The 15,890-nt window shown below is 41.7% G+C and overlaps 1 long non-coding RNA gene across 1 annotated transcript in view; it reads right to left on the bottom strand.

Moving 5' to 3' along the window:
• Positions 1 to 11,722, bottom strand: part of LOC141493626 (uncharacterized) — a 46,580-nt gene extending 34,858 nt beyond the window's left edge. Inside the window, exon 1 of the long non-coding RNA XR_012470262.1 lies at positions 11,415 to 11,722. This is a non-coding gene — a long non-coding RNA (uncharacterized LOC141493626). The remainder of the gene's footprint in view (positions 1 to 11,414) is intronic.
• Positions 11,723 to 15,890: the final 4,168 nt, after the last annotated feature.

Genomic DNA, 15,890 nt, shown 5'->3' with positions numbered 1-15,890 from the left:
AGAGTATTCTAGGAATGGGAATAACCAGGACAAAGGTCTAGAGGCAGGAGATAGAGTGTGGGGTTATGAGGCACTTAAGAAATGCTTTTGATGGTGTGCTTGATTGATTGGGAGGTGATGATATTGGGAATAGTGATGGACAAACACCAAGGCCCCCAAATGTGGTTTTCATGAAAACCCATGTGGTAATAAAGACCACATTCTCTCTCTCTCTCTTTCTTTTTTTTTTTTTGCAAGGCAAATAGGGTTAAGTGGCTTGCCCAAGGCCACACAGCTAGGTAATTATCAAGTGTCTGAGACCGGATTTGAACCCAGGTACTCCTGACTCCAGGGCTGGTGCTTTATCCACTGCACCACCTAGCCGCCCCTCTCTCTCTCTTTCTTTGTCTTTCTCCCCTTTTCTTTGTCTTCTCTTTCTCTCTTCTATCTCTCCTTCCCTCCCCCCATCTGTTTTGCCTTCTTTTTTTCCTCTAGCTTCCATATTTCCTTTCTCCCTTGTCTCATATACATATATGTATGTATTTGGCATAAATACATTTCTATCAAAGTGACCTCATTTTAGGAATGTAGTCTAAATGGAGGGGTGGCCTAGAGTCAGCTAGGTTTGATCTTTGTGTTTTTGCCTTTTCTTGTCCCTAGCCACCCTGAGATGAATTCTTTGGAACTGAGCTGGAGAGGCACAGAGGGCCCCCATTCCGGGGCTGTGCCCGGACAAATGCTGACAGCCCATATCAGCCACTCACCACATTTCCACCCAGCAACTCAAGCCCAGCTCTTCAACTTTGACCCCGGAAAAGAAGGTCAACACAGAGAAGAAATGCATGTCAGAGATGGTGTTGATGCCTGGGAGGCTCATCAGCTGTTCTTTAGCTTTGGCCAAGAGGGTGCCCTCCCCCTAACCCCCCACTCCTCCCAAGAGGCTGGACTGGAAACCCAAGCGTCTCCAGTCAAGGAATGACTTTTGGAGAGGTTTTGTTTGCTGGCAGCTAATGGAAGGGATCTCTGGTCTTTATCTGAGGAGTGCCTGAAATCAGAGCCACACTTCATTTCTTTCCTTTCGGGGGGAGGGGGAGTTGTGATTAGGACACACTTAGGAAAGACATCCTGTGCCCATGAGCCAAACCGCATTGCAGCTAGACTTCATCGGGACATGTGGCCTATCTCTGACCCCGGCCTGGCCTCCTGTTCGCCCCAATCTCCTGCCTCATTGTCTGTGAATGGAGATTACAAAGCCATAGAAGGTAGGTGCCCAACTCTGATCCTGGTACCATCAGCACTGGGTGGGTGATAGGATGGGGAGTGAACAAGAGGGAGAATAGGGTTCAGGCCGAGTGAGATTCCCGCCAGGGAAAACCAGAAGAGAAGTTTTACATCTCTGACAACAGCAGAGCCATGTACTGTGTCATGATAACTGGTATATACAGTCCTTTAAGGATTGTCAAGTTTCTTAAGAGCATGGATCCCATGGTCAAAATCCATGCAATCCAACAAGTCAGTGAGGAGGTGGGTATCTATTGTCAGTGTTCTTATCTCTTCTTTATAATGGGAAAACCGAGGAATTTGGCCCAATCACACACAGCCTGAATCTGTTTCCGAGGCTGGACCAGACCCCAAGTTTCCCCTGGCCTCCTTGGTATTCCCCAAACATAAACTCTATCTCCTTCCAGAATCTTAGAGTTTTCATGGGCTGCTCCCCATGACTGGAGTTCTTTTTCTCCTCATTTAGGCCTCTTTGTTTCCCTGGCTTCTTTTAAGGTTCAACTACAATCCAACCTTGTATCGGAGCGTTCTGATCCCTCTTTATCCCAGGCTTTCCTTCTGGATGATGTCCAATTTTGCTGGAGAGGCCTGGTTCTTGGCATGTTGTGTTGTCCATTTGACCATGAACTCCTTGAAAGCAGTGGATGCTTATTGCTTTTCCTTGACTCCCGCAGAGTCGAGTTTAGCCTGCTAGCTGATATCATCAATTCATCTAATTCAGAAGAATGTAAGATCCTTGAGGGCCGGGGCCATATTTTTACTCTCTCTGGGGTTCCCAGTACTTAGTACAGAGCTTTGCAATATTTTTGGTTGGGGTGCACTCAGATTTGGGTGAGTAGAGCTTGTGCTTTCTACTGAGGGGGAACTCCCCATAGCACCTGCTTCCATTAATTCAGATATGCTTGCTCACCTGTGAGGAGAGTCTTCAGAGGGAGGCAGGGCTGACTATAAATAAATAAATAAAGCCAGAAATTGAAAAAAGGAGGACTCAAACTCAGCTCTTCTCCCTGTGGAGACTGTGTGGATGACCTACCTGTCGCCAGAATAAGTTCAGTTTCAGTAATAATACTGCGGGTGCCAGAGGCCAGATCACTACAGCCATCATCTCTCCACAGGGAAGAAGGACCCCTGAAAACATGGTGGAGCATGCAAAGTTGGCTTTTGACAAACTCCACATGGCTCTGCCTTCACCAGATGACATTAGGTGAGTTAGTTCATTGATACAGGCCTTCATTTCCTCATCTGTAGAATGAGCAGATTGACCTCTCTGATAACCTCTGAGGTTCCTCAATCCCATGATCCAGAGGTGTCCAATCCAGTCAGCCCTTGGTTACCATGGGCTCAGTTCCCTGTGGAGGCAGTTCAGTGGCTAAAGAGACAAGAGTCAGTAAGACCTGGGTTCAAATCCCGACTCAGATGCTTACTTTCTGTGTGACCCTGGACAAGTTACTTAACTTCATTAATCTTCAGTTTCCACATTTGTAAAATGATGGTAATAATTCTAATGGTAATAATCAAAGTCATAAAAATTTGAGCTTTTTTGGTATTTGATCAGAGACCAGTAAGAATAATATTGTTCAAAGAGTAACTGGGAATGACTAAGTTATTTTGAGTCATAGAACACTCCTATCAATCAAAGAACTTATGAAGGATGGTGCTCTCCACTACTAGAGAAAGAGTTGCTATATGGAAATAGGTATTATGTGATCTCACAGTTATATCTGTGTCCAACATTAGCCTTCCCTCTGGCAGTGTTAGGAGGGACTCAAAATGAAACAAAAAAAAATAAAGAAAATTTTTGAAAAGTATTAAGGACAGTATAATGAAAGCAAAAGTCAAATACCCAGGCAGAAAGCCAGTGGCTAAGTGGGATCCATTTGGGGCATTATTTTCTTTCAAAGTATGAGCTGGAAAGGGCTGTCACTCCTCAAATGAGATAAGGTAGATAAAGAACTCAGACATTGTAGGTGCTGAATAAATGATTGTTCCCTTTCCTTCATAGTTGGAATCACTGACGCCAGAGTTGTAAAATGACAATGCCTCCATCTCCTTAGGTAATAATGTAAGAAGGAAGATGTTATGTCTAGGGAATATCAAAAATGAAACAAATATCCAGGGGACATTCTTCTTTCTATCACTTTTTATTGTTCATTGAGCAAGATTAGCTCTTTTTTTAGTTGTGATACAATTACATAAAATTTTGCCTTTGGTAGATTTTTCTTGGCCAGTTGCATGTTATCTTTTACAATCATGTGTAGAGGTGTTTGAATGTTTTGATCTGGTTATAGAACAGCAGCCATTGTGATCATTACCCTCAAGGTTTTCTTTGACTTTTAAGAAATAAGTAGAGAGGCATGAAGTCTGTTCAGAAGGCACGTACTGCTCCTCTCTCAGTGAGATGGAGAGATGCCAATGTGCTTGGCATCAGCAGAGATTCAGGTTTGAATCTTGCCACTGACTCAAAATTTCATTTGAAGCTCACAACAATCTGTGAAGTTTATATTACAGGAATGGTACCTTCATTTCATAGATGAGGTCACTGAGGTTCAGTCCTGTCTATACTTTAGATTTGTCTAGACCACCCCTTTCCCCCCCAATGTTTATTATCAGAGGGTCACTGAATAGGCCTTTTTGTTTTGTTCTGTCTTCCAAGGAATCTTGCATGATGTGAGTAAAGACTTCTTGGGTTTTTTGTTTTGTTTTGTTTTTTAGGTTTTTGCAAGGCAAATGGGGTTAAGTGGCTTGCCCAAGGCAACACAGCTAGGCAATTATCAAGTATCTGAGACTGGATTTGAACCCAGGTCCTCCTGACTCCAGGGCCGGTGCTTTATCCACTTCACCACCTACCCACCCCAAAAGACATCTTGTGAAAGAGCCTGTGAACCTAGCAGACTGGTTTCCCATATCACCAAATCATGATGAGATCTTACATTCTCTATAGCTTTCAATCAACTGAGATAGGATAAAGATGGGACCCATTATTGAATCTAGATTCCCTACTAATACTCCTCTGGAAGACGCCCTCTTCTTTTTCGTCCATCATAAATATCCATATATGAATAAAACTCTTACAAATTTTGAATAGATGAGAGACCAGGCATATAATAATAATAATAATGATAATCTAACATTTATATAATGGTTACTATATACTAGTCAATTATTGGTTGCCATTTATAATTGTTATCTTATTTAGATTCTTACAACAACCCAGTAGATACAATTAGTATTTACATTTTAACAGGTGAGGAAACTAAGGCAAACAGATTAATTGATTTGCCTGGGATTACTCAGTAAGTATCTGAGGTCAGACTTGAACTCAGATCTGCCTGACTGTAAGCCCAGTCCTTTATCCACTGAGCCTACTATATAGATCAGTAGCTGGTGTTTTCTTGGTCACCTCTTTTGGGTAACAAAGTTGAAAGGTTTTTTTTTCTCTTGTCTTGGTATCTTCTCCTCCTTGTAAATTGATCCTTCAGTCCCCTCACAATTATATCCCTCCAGCATAGCTCCCTTCTCTGGTTTTGTTCCCCATCTTTTCTCTTTAATGTCATTTCTTCTGTAAATATCTCAGGGAGTGTGATAAGAGGGTTCAAGTGGGGTAGTTCAGCCACCTTTGAAGGAGCAGTTTTTATTGTAATAATTTTTACAAATGTTTTCCATTTTTCTTCAATTTGTTGTCCTTTCTGTTTTCATCCTTGAATGTTCTTGGGATGACTGGATTTATCTGGATCTGTTGGGGCCAATGTTCACATGAAACCCTTCTTCAGCTTCCAAAGTTCTTTCTGCATATTTGGATATCATCTAAGCCTTCTTTAATGTACTCTACTCTTCTTTGCTTCTCTCATATTCATCTGTTCTCTTTTCTTGTAAGAGTTTATAGTCTAACCCATTGTTGCCTTTAGTTGCCATCTCACTCCATTGGATGAGCCAAATGTTTGTTGATTGAGACACTTTTAAGGACCTTTTGGTCCCCAAATTGATATCCTTTTGCCCTTAATTAACTTCTAGAGGAAATTGTGATCGGAGTTTATGCCATTTCTCTCTCTGTTTGTTTTTTGCAAGGCAGTGGGGTTAAGTGACTTACCCAAGGTCACACAGCCAGGTAATTATTAAATTCTGAGATAGGATTTGAACTCAGGTCCTCCTGACTCCAGCGTCCATGCTCTATCCACTGCACCACCTAGTTGCCCCTATGCCATTTCTTTCATCTACTTCTAGATTTTTAAAAACCTTTTAAATAATTCAGATTTAAATATTTTCAATCACAAATCATGAATTTTTCTCACTCTCATTCTTTCTCCTTGTTTATTACACATTCTAATCTAATCTAGATTGTATGCAAATGTATAAAATGATTTGCAATATGGAGTTACAGAACATTATATGCAATTATGAGGAGAACCAAAAGAGGCCATCTCTTTGAGATGATGGGGAAGGATCTTGTCAGCTGTTTTTTGTTAAGTGAGACATTCTGAAGTAAGACAGGCAGACTAATACAGGTGATTTATATCCCTATTTATCTTTCAGCCCTCTGTCAATTTTAGGGATAAATATAGAGGCAGTATGATTTTACATATTATTCGTCAGCCTATTAGGATGATCAAAGGCTCAGCCCTTCATGAGAAGCTTTTGAAAGGACCTTGAGTGATTGCAAATCATATGCCAAGAATACCAGTTTCCCCACTTTGGGTGCCACAGTTCTCTTTGAGGCAGCCTCCCAACAGTGAAGAAAAATGAGCTACAACCCTCTATGCATTTGATTTTTTTTAATGATGTAATAATGTCCAGGGTTCTGGATGTGGAGTCAGAGGGTTTGGGTTCACATGCTAGCATTACACCCTTCCTGAATCACATTATCTTAGTTGAATGATTTTGCATCTCTGAGCCTCAATTTCCTCATAAGCAAAATGAAGTTAGGCAAGATGGCGTGAAGCCCATTAGCCTGGTTGAATAGAAAGAACCATGATTTAGGGGGAGATGACCTAAGTTCAAGTCCAAATCAAACACTGAATACTTGTGTGATCTTGTTCAATCAGAGAAATGAAGCACCTACTATGTGATCACTAGGACCGTGCTGGGAGATGTGGTTATTACACAAAGAATGGAATAATCATACTTCAGGAAGAACCTCCATTTGAATGGGGGAGAAGCCAAGTAGATAGTTACAAACGGTAGATGGAAGATGAAATGACTGATCTTTATAGCATGAACCTATCCCCAGCATAACTATGAAATAATGATGCAAGAGTTCAAGTATTTTGGGAGGGAAGTAAGACATTTAACCTCTACTGTTCTTTCTCTACATCTGTAAAATGGGGGAATGGGACTTTTTGTTCTCTCGGGTCTCTTCAAGCTCAAAATCTGTGACTGATGTCATGAGCTTCCACTCTGCATAGAATTCTGGCCCATTTTCAAGATGTGGGGAACTCACCTATTTTTCTCAGTCCCACCCTGCCTTATCCCCAGACTTGGACAGTGACTAGTTAATCCGACACTGCTGGAATCATCTCAAGAGTAGTTTTTATTCTATTTTATTTTATTTTTCTGGAGGAAGCAGTCAACTTTGTATGTACATGCAAACAAAGGCTTTTTGACCTTCTGGGGGATTTGTTAGTCCTCCTGAGCAAAGAAATGGATTAAAGCCCAAGCAAACATGTACACAGGGGCAAATTCACAGTAAATCTGGAGTATTGATCCCCAATAGGAATATGATGGATTTATTTCTAATGATGACATTCTAACCTGTTCTACTCAGGAAGGAAATGTCAAGAGGTGGAGTAGGGGGAGGGCTGAAGGCTGTCTATTGACTGTAAGCACATTCATTCAGATGCAAAAGTCCTATGCTCAGGGTTTGCATTTACTTTCATCTCTGTGGTTAAAAAAAGAATCCTTACTAGGTTGAAGGCCAGCCTTCCCACCTCCCAGGTTCCTAGGATGTCCACCTCCAGAGCAGACCCCAGTCACCAGGACTCAGGGATGCTGCCTCTTTTTGGTCTAAAGCCCACACTGAGCAGGTACTTTGCTGGAGGGGACAGGAAGCTTTGCTCAGTTGGACAAAGCCACTTGAAAGGCTTGGGGCATTACCATATCTCCAGGGGCTGATTGTCATTCTGGAAAGTGACCTCTGCATCTCCCCCTCCTGCCTGACCGCCGTGGTGTCACTGTGACCTGGTCAACCAGGGTTCAAGTGTCATTGATGGGCTGATGATGGACAAGAAAGAGTTCTCTGAACGACAGGAATCTCCTAGACAGTTCCTTACCCAGGCTCCCTGGGTGCAGGATCTAAAGGAGCCCCTGTCTTCCTCCCTGTGTTTCCCTACATGCAGAGACACATCACTGAGCTTGCAGCTGGTAGCAACCCTCAGGAGGAGGAGAAGGCCAACAAAAATTCCACCTCAGTCGGTCCTGGGTTGAAGTTTCACATTCCACAACTGTTAGAGAAATCGGCTGAGCCCCAGCAGGGCCTGAAATGATCAGAACCCCACATAATTCCTTTGGAAAAGGAAGAATGGAAAATGAGCTTGGTTTTGTTTCTCCCAACAGCCTGCCACCTTGCTTTTTGGCTTTCATGGAATTTCTAAATGCTGAAAAAAACCTGATGTATGACTCTCATCCCCCTTTGAAGGCCCCCATAGACCTCAAACACATTTGGATCTGGCTAACTTTAGAAATTCCAGAAATTTAAATGAAAGATCCTCAAGGGAAGGAGGGAAGGGAACTTAACTTTAATTTTGGGTGGTGTAAATGCAACATAGATGGTTTCTCCAAGCCAAAATGATGTCAGAGCCCCAGAGAGCAAAATCTGCCCACATGGTGCAAGCAATAAAAATGATTAAAGGTTTGGAAACTGGAATTTATGAGGAAATGTTAAGGCAACTGGGATTATTTAACCTGGGGAGAAGGGTTACTGTTGAGTCTTCAAGTATGTGTAAAGTAAATCTGGTAAGATGGACACCATTGCTTATTGGCTCAGGGCCATCAAGAGGATGCTGGGAAACTAATATGGGCAGATTTCATATTTTTTTCCTTTAAACTCCAGTTTGACTAACCCTCCTCTGTGCTTGAGTGGACAACAGTCAGATAGGGGAAGAGATACAACTTAACTATCTTTTCTTTGGCTCAAACCATAGATTCCTTATATTTTTAAAGGCTTTATTTTTATTAGCTTGCTAATTCTTTGACATCTGTAGTATTTCATGTCTTATTGCCATACAGCAACCTTGAAAAATATTACTGTGGTTTTTTTTAAGTGGATATTTGCTTCAATGATAAGAATGAAGTCATCAAAAAGTTTTTGCAATTTCCCAAAGGTCCTCTTCCTATAGGGCAATGAGAAGACCCATGTTCACACCTCCATGGTGGGTGTGAACAGGCTACAACATCTTATAAACAATGGAGGGAGAAAGTGATCCCTCCTTTCGCCCTTATGTAGTAATATATATATATATATATATATATATAATGAAGTTTCAATATGTTAATGGGATATAAAACAGTCTGATGCTTTTAAAAGCATAAACACCTCTTAGATTGAATCAAACCAAGTCTTTGGGGGGTTTTCAATAACTAAACCCTGAATGAATATTAAATCTTAAATCAAACCAAGAGCTGCTCGAACAGGAAACCCCTGCAAAGGGGAGGCAGGAAGTTCTCTCTCCACATCAGTCATTCAGCTTTGAAGGGGCTACAGTAAGTAGGAGACACCTTGCATCTGTGGGGAACTGCTACACATTCAAAAATAGAAAAGAATAAAGAGAATTAGTGAAGTTTCAAGGAGTTTACACGCCTTGGCAGAAGAAAAAAATTAGATAATGGAAAGAAGCAGAACCTGGGAACCTAGGAGAGTAACCGCCACCAGAGATGCTGCATAGGAGAGTTTCATAAAGAATCTGTGGAGAGAGTTGTGATTTCTGGGTCCTTTATTCCCTGAAATTGTGACTTGACTTTGCATATGTGGTATAGTTCTCAATATGATTTTATTTTATTGTATATTATCGTACTTTGTTTGAACTTGCTCTTCCCATGGAAGCTGTATGTATTTGTGTAAGGGGGATTCAGGTTTATGAGGGGAGTGTTTTGTCATTACTATTCTTTGCTATCAGGGTAAATGCCTTTGTTAAGTGTAGTTGAGTCTTCTGGATTGTTATTATTAGGAAGTACATGGGTGGGGGTTGGTGAGCTAGAGTCTTATCAGTACCAGGTTCCTTCTATAACTTGAGGTAACGGCCTCAAGCCATGAATGTGAGTGCAAGTTAAAAAAGTAGCCCAGAGAAGATGATGTTGCTTAGTCATTTCAGTTGCCCAACTCTTAGTGATTCCATTTAGAATTTTCCTGGCAAAGATATTGAAATGGTTTGCTATTTCCTTCTCCCATCATTCTATAGATGAAGAAATGGAGGCAAAAAGGATTAATTGCCCAGGGTCACACAGCTAGTGTCTGTATCAGATTTGAATTCAGGTCTTCCTGATTCCAGACTCCTGACTCAGGTCTTCCTGACTCTATCCACTGCACTAATAAGGAATTATGTAAGAGAAGTATAAAGTAAAGCATGTCATTAGAGAAATGAATGAGAAAAAGTTGTCAAGTTTTAGGGCTACCTGAAGGAGAGCCCTAGTGTTCCCTGGTATACTCTTAAATATCAAGAGAGAGTCAGGAAGGCCCCCAGAATTTTAGATGTACTCCTATCATTAAATTGAGAAGATATGGACACCAGGCTCATGTTCCATTGGAGGGGGTGTCTACACCAACACATTTAGATTCACCAAAGTGCTGAGTGTCTTATTAGATTTCCAGAAGATCTGATTCTGTTGATAGGGATTGAGGAGTTTGCAACAAGTCATCCTCTACAGCACATGGGTCTATGAGGACCCACAGAGGGGGAAAAGCTTCATGATGAAAAATTTTCCACAATTTTTATGACATCATTAGAGTACTTCCAGATCAAAGAGGCTCTTCCCATTGGGTTGAGGAGATCAGAATCAGGGAAGTCCCTCTAATCAGTCATAATTGAGCCCCCCTATAAATCTGGCACCTGTAATTTCATCAATTAGATTGGAGAACTTGGTTGATCAGGGATCTCCCATGAGTCCCGTTCACTCATCAACCACTCCCCCCTACCAAACAAACAACTTGGTCTCTTCCTGGAAGATCTCCTGGAGTAGCCTATAGGTCCCATAAAAATCCCCACTGTGGGATGGCATGGCTAAGGCACATACTCAGAGCTCTGATCAGCACCTTGAGGGGTTTGCAGTAGGTTGGGGATGATGAGTAAGGGAGAGGATTTCACCCTAAAGACACAGGAAAAATTTCTATTCTGGTTAGAAGAGCATGTGTTTGAGGAAGACATTGGACAGGCAGCATGGTAAACTAAGGGTGGGAACTTAGTCAGAGGGTCTGGTTTTGAATTCCAGTTCTGCAGTTTACAATCTGTGTGGCCCTGAACAAATCCCCATACTGAGCCTCAATAAAATGAGGTAGTTGAAAAAGAAGACCTCCCACCTCTCAGGTCTATGATCCCTGAAATCCAAGTCTTCTGACCCCCCAATTCAGGACTCTCGTCTACATTACTCTGCCTAAATGGAGGGGCAGCTAGGTGGCAAAGTAAATGGAGCTCCAGCCCTGGAGTCAAGAGGTTCTGAGTTCAAATGTAGTCTCAGACACTTGACACTAAATTTGTCACCCTGGACAAGTCATTGAATCCAATTACCTAGACTGAAAAAAAGATTCAACATAAACAGTACAAGCAGAAAAGGGAGGGATATTACTTAGCTGAACAGATGGCTCTCCTTTATAAATCTGGCACCCATGATTTCTAAATTGTAGACAATCCCTGGTCTGCCTCTTAAACTTTTAAGTGTTCTGTCTCAAGAGCTAAAGAACCTGCCTACCCCCTAACAAATGAAAACCAATATCCCAAAAATACAAACTAAAACTCAATAGCATTGTTAAATAATATATATTTCTGGATAAAGCTACTTCTACACATGGAGCTGGAATATATCCTAGCAGAACAATTTCAGAGCTGGTTTCTGATAATGAAAAATACTTGAGACCCTCAAGGAAATGATGAAAGCTAACCATTTAGTTAGTTCATCTGTCCTCAATCCTAGGTTTTTGACAATAAGTCTTTCCAGGTCACATTCACACCTACCTTTCACAGATGGGTGCCTCTAAGCCTTATTTTTTTCATCTGAGCTGACTTCAGATAATATTTTTTCACTGGTCCTTCCCCTCATCCCTCTTTCCCATTCTGCAGAGTTCCTCCAGGTGGGGGCTAGCCTTCTTACATTTCCTGTCCTGTATCACATCTCTAGGACAACCTCCAAGGCTCTAGAGTCTTGGAGAACTTTGCTTCCATGCCTCAGCTGCCTTCGTCCTCTGTTCCTTGTGGCTCCCTTTGCCCCCTCAGGGGACCTGTATGTTAAGCAAGGCCCCAGATCAGCCCTGTTTCACTCTGACTTAGCCACCATATCCTGCCCCAGCTTTTTGCAGCTCCATTTTGTTTTTTTTCCTCCCATGAGAATGTAAGCTCCTTGAGGGCAGACACTATCCTTTTGACTTGTATTTGTGTTTGCTAGTGCCTGACAACCAATAAACACTTAATAAATGTTTGTTGAATTTATTTATTTATTAAGTCCCCAATCTCTCTATAAAGGCACCATGTTAGATATTAGGGACAGAAATATTACAGGATGACCCAAGTCCTGCCCTCCAAGAGTTCCATTAGTAAGTGCTTAAGAAATGTGTATTAATTGGTGGATTGATTACTGGGGAAGGAGGAAGACCATATGGCATCTAGAGCAATCAGTAAGTCAAGGGAGTGTGGCAGGGGAGCAATGGAGAGATTCAGTTCAAGTGCCTTGGGAAACTTGGAGCAGGATGGCTAAATCTGTCGGGAACACAAATGTGTGGAGTGCTGCCATTGCACCTTCAGAAACCGGTGAATTTCAATTCAGAGAATCTTGAGAAGGTTTTTATGAACTGATAGAGGGCAAAGAAAGCAGAACCAGGGAAGCAATTTACCCAATGACCCTGATACATTAATGACACAGAAAGACATCAGTAAACTCAACAATAAATACAAAGGTAGATTTTTGACTCAAGTAACCCAAAGGTGAAATACATCTCCAGAAAGTGGTGGACTACAGCTATGGAATGAGGCATACATTCCCAGACTTAGCCAAAATGTTTTACCTAACTAGATAATTGTTATGGAAGAAGTATAGCACAGTGGAAGGAAAACTAGCTCTGAACACAGGAAAACCTTTGACCAAATCTTGCTTCTGACATCGACTGGACTAGTGTGTGTCACTAAACATCTTCATGGTCTCATTTGGGCAAAGGTGGTGACCTTAAATAGAAGGGTTTTTCCTGTATCAGAGAAATCACAAGTCCCATATCTTAACTACAGTGAGTGATATAGCTAAAAGAATCTGAGTAAAACTTTAATCTAATCTATACTTATCTACCTTGATCTATCTCTAGCTATCCAAAATCAGAGGAGTTGGCTGGGTATTCGGGTTGGGGTTCAAAGGAAGGCTTAGGAAGTAGGTAGCACCTGTGCTGAACCTTGAAGCAGGAGGAGGATTAGAGAGGAGTTAAGGACAGAGACATGGGGAGGGAAGGAGGAGAGACAGTTTGAGAAGCAGGTTAGGTTCCTATGGAGCTACTAAGGAAGCCAGGGTATATAGTGGACTAGTTTGGTCCTCAAAAGTTGTGCCTACTTAAACTCTACCTCTGAGTGACCTTGGGCAAGTCACTTCTCCCTGGGCCTCAATTTCCTCCCCTATCAAAGAGGGTTGGATTTGATGGTCACTGAAGTCCCTTCCAATTCCAGAAATCAACCAATCAAGTCCACCCCCCCATCTAGTGGTCTCACTATATCTCTAACTAAGCTAATGAAATGCAGCCAAATGGGGGTTGGCTGGAGGCTAACCTGAAAGAGCAAATGAATACCTTGGTGTTCCCCTGGTTCTATCACTTAAAACAATCATAATAAAGGCTCAAAATCAGCCCATCTTCCTTCATCCCCAGCCATTTATGTTCAGCCTGACCCCTATTGGTGGGTACATGAAAAATTTTTCACCCAGCCACCTGTCTTGGCAGAGTGTATCTCCATCCAATTAATTAAATTCCGTTCAATTAAGGGAGACCACCCATATCTCTTCACTCTGGTTCCCAGCTCTTCCCTGAGGACAAATACTGCACGAAAACATCCTTGGGCTTCGTGTCTTTAAACTCTCCAAACTCGGGCTCCCCTGATTACTCACTCAACAAGCCGACCTGGAAATCACAACTCCAACCTGTGCTGGGAACAGAGCCAATTCCTTGCCCATCGCACCTGGTCCCTTACAAGATAAACTTTCATGTGAAGCAAAGGAGGTGATAGAAACATTCTATCTAAGGTGGAAAAAATGCTTTTATCTCGGATAGACAAAAATGCATGGACGGGAAGCAATTTAGATATGTAATTCTCCAATTTGATGTAGGAGTCATTGAACTATTTTATCTGGCCTTGGCAACGATGGAAAACACATTCCTGCATAACTCCAGTGTATCAAAACAGATAAAGTAGAAATAGGACATAGACAGCTGAAACAGACAAATCAGAATTCTGCTCCAGATTTCTAGAACAATCTCTACATTTCATTAAGAATGGAAATGACAACTTGTATCTGAAGACAAACCATTAGAGTCTAATTAAGAGCTTAGGTAAATACACGGGAGTCGAATTTTCAAAATGTGCTCAATAAAAGAATTCAAGTACAATTTGGAAAAACATCCCAGAGATTTTCAACTATTGGCATCTTTTATTTCTTTCCTTTGGCAGAACATAACAGCTAACTACATTTAAAGTACAGCCTAAAACTAGATGCACGCACACAGTTCCCAAACTTGGCAGTTGCTGCCTTTCGTTCTTGAAGAGAATCAAAACAAGATCACGATATTGGGGTCAAGTATATCCAAATGTAGCCAGTCAGACCAATGAACTCTGCCACAGGCTGGGCACAAGTGAGCCATATGAACATCTGGAGTGGAGATAGCTCTAAATTTGCACATAGTAAAAAATGGAAGAGTTTCTAAGAATGGCTAAAAATAAATACCATGAAACATCATCCTCAAATGAATTTTTTTTAGGTTTTTTCAAGGCAATGGGGTTAAGTGGCTTGCCCAAGGCCACACAACTAGGTAATTATTAAATGTCTCAGGTCAGATTTGAACTCAGGTCCTCCTGACTCCAGGGCTAGTGCTCTATCCACTGCACCACCTAGCTGCCCCCCAAATGAATTTAATGTAATTAAATTCCTCTAATCTCCCTCCCAATTCTGGGACTATGATGCTATAATTCACCTCGGTTGGGTGGTGTAGTGGTTAGAGTACTGGCCTTGGAGTCAGGAGGATGGGAGTTCAAATTCAATCTCAGACACTTCACATTTACTATCTGTGTGACCTTGGGCAAGTCACTTAACCCCTGATTGCCTAGCATTCAAGGCCATCTCCAATCATCCTGATTCTTATCTGTCCACTGGATCTAGAAGGATCTGGAGGAGAAACTGAGACTGGTGACTTAGCACAGCCCCTCTCACTCAGGTCCAGTTTGGGTGTTTGTTATGGCATTACTTCCCAGAAGCTAAGATCTTTGAGAATAAAGGACAAACATTCACCTCTCCTCCACTTAGCACACCTCACCTCACCTCACCTCACCTCATTTCAGCTCAATTCAATCCAATTTGCATTTGCTACCTATGGATCTGTAGGACAAAGGCAGCTTTGGGGGATGAGCTAGGAGATCAGGTTCTATCCCCTGACAGATATATGCTGACTGAGACTGTGGGCAAGTCACTTCAATTCTCAATATATTATAAAAGAACTGTTTATATGCATTGATGGAGAGGAAGCTTCCCCACTGAGAGGCCATGACACCCAGTAAAACAACCAGTGGGCCCCCACTCCCATCTGAAATGTGTTGTGCTAGGCACTGATCATAAACTGGATGAAAAATGGTATGAAATTGAGCTACATGGAACTGTAAGAATATTGGTAATCAGTGTAGGGCAGAGCACTAACATTTTGGAATTAGAAAATTTTTCATCATTCGGTTGTTTCAGTGCGTCTGACTCTCCATGACCCTATTTAAAGTTTTCTTGGAAGGGATGCTGGAATGGTTTGTCATTTCCTTTTCTAGCTCATTTTATAGATGAGGAAACTGAGGCAAACAGTGTTAAGTGACTTGTCCAGGATCATAGAGCTCCAAAGTGTCTGAAGCCTGATATGAACTCCAGAAGATGAGCCTGGCATTTAATCCACTGAGACACCTAGCTGCCCATGTATGATTATTAGAGATGCCTTATTGGTTCATTTTTATGTTAATCGGCTAGAATCCTGATATTTTTCTAGGAATCATATATAGGATTCCTACCTGAAGAGATATGTATACTGTTCTAAGAAGCTACCAAATCACAAGTACAGTACTTAGTGGCAAAGACCCATCTTTGATAATCTATGACAGTAGATTCTCACATGCTATCTCACAGTATTATGCAGAACAATGTAAACATCCTTCCATCAGGCTCTGTAAGTATTTTAGGTGATAAACTAAAGGAGGTAGAATGTAGATAAAGTCTTC

The sequence above is a fragment of the Macrotis lagotis genome, chromosome 7 (assembly GCF_037893015.1).
Source record: "Macrotis lagotis isolate mMagLag1 chromosome 7, bilby.v1.9.chrom.fasta, whole genome shotgun sequence".
Lineage (NCBI taxonomy): Eukaryota > Metazoa > Chordata > Mammalia > Peramelemorphia > Peramelidae > Macrotis > Macrotis lagotis.
The sequence above is the reverse complement of the archived record's forward strand: the minus strand, read 5'-3'. Positions and strand labels throughout refer to the sequence as shown.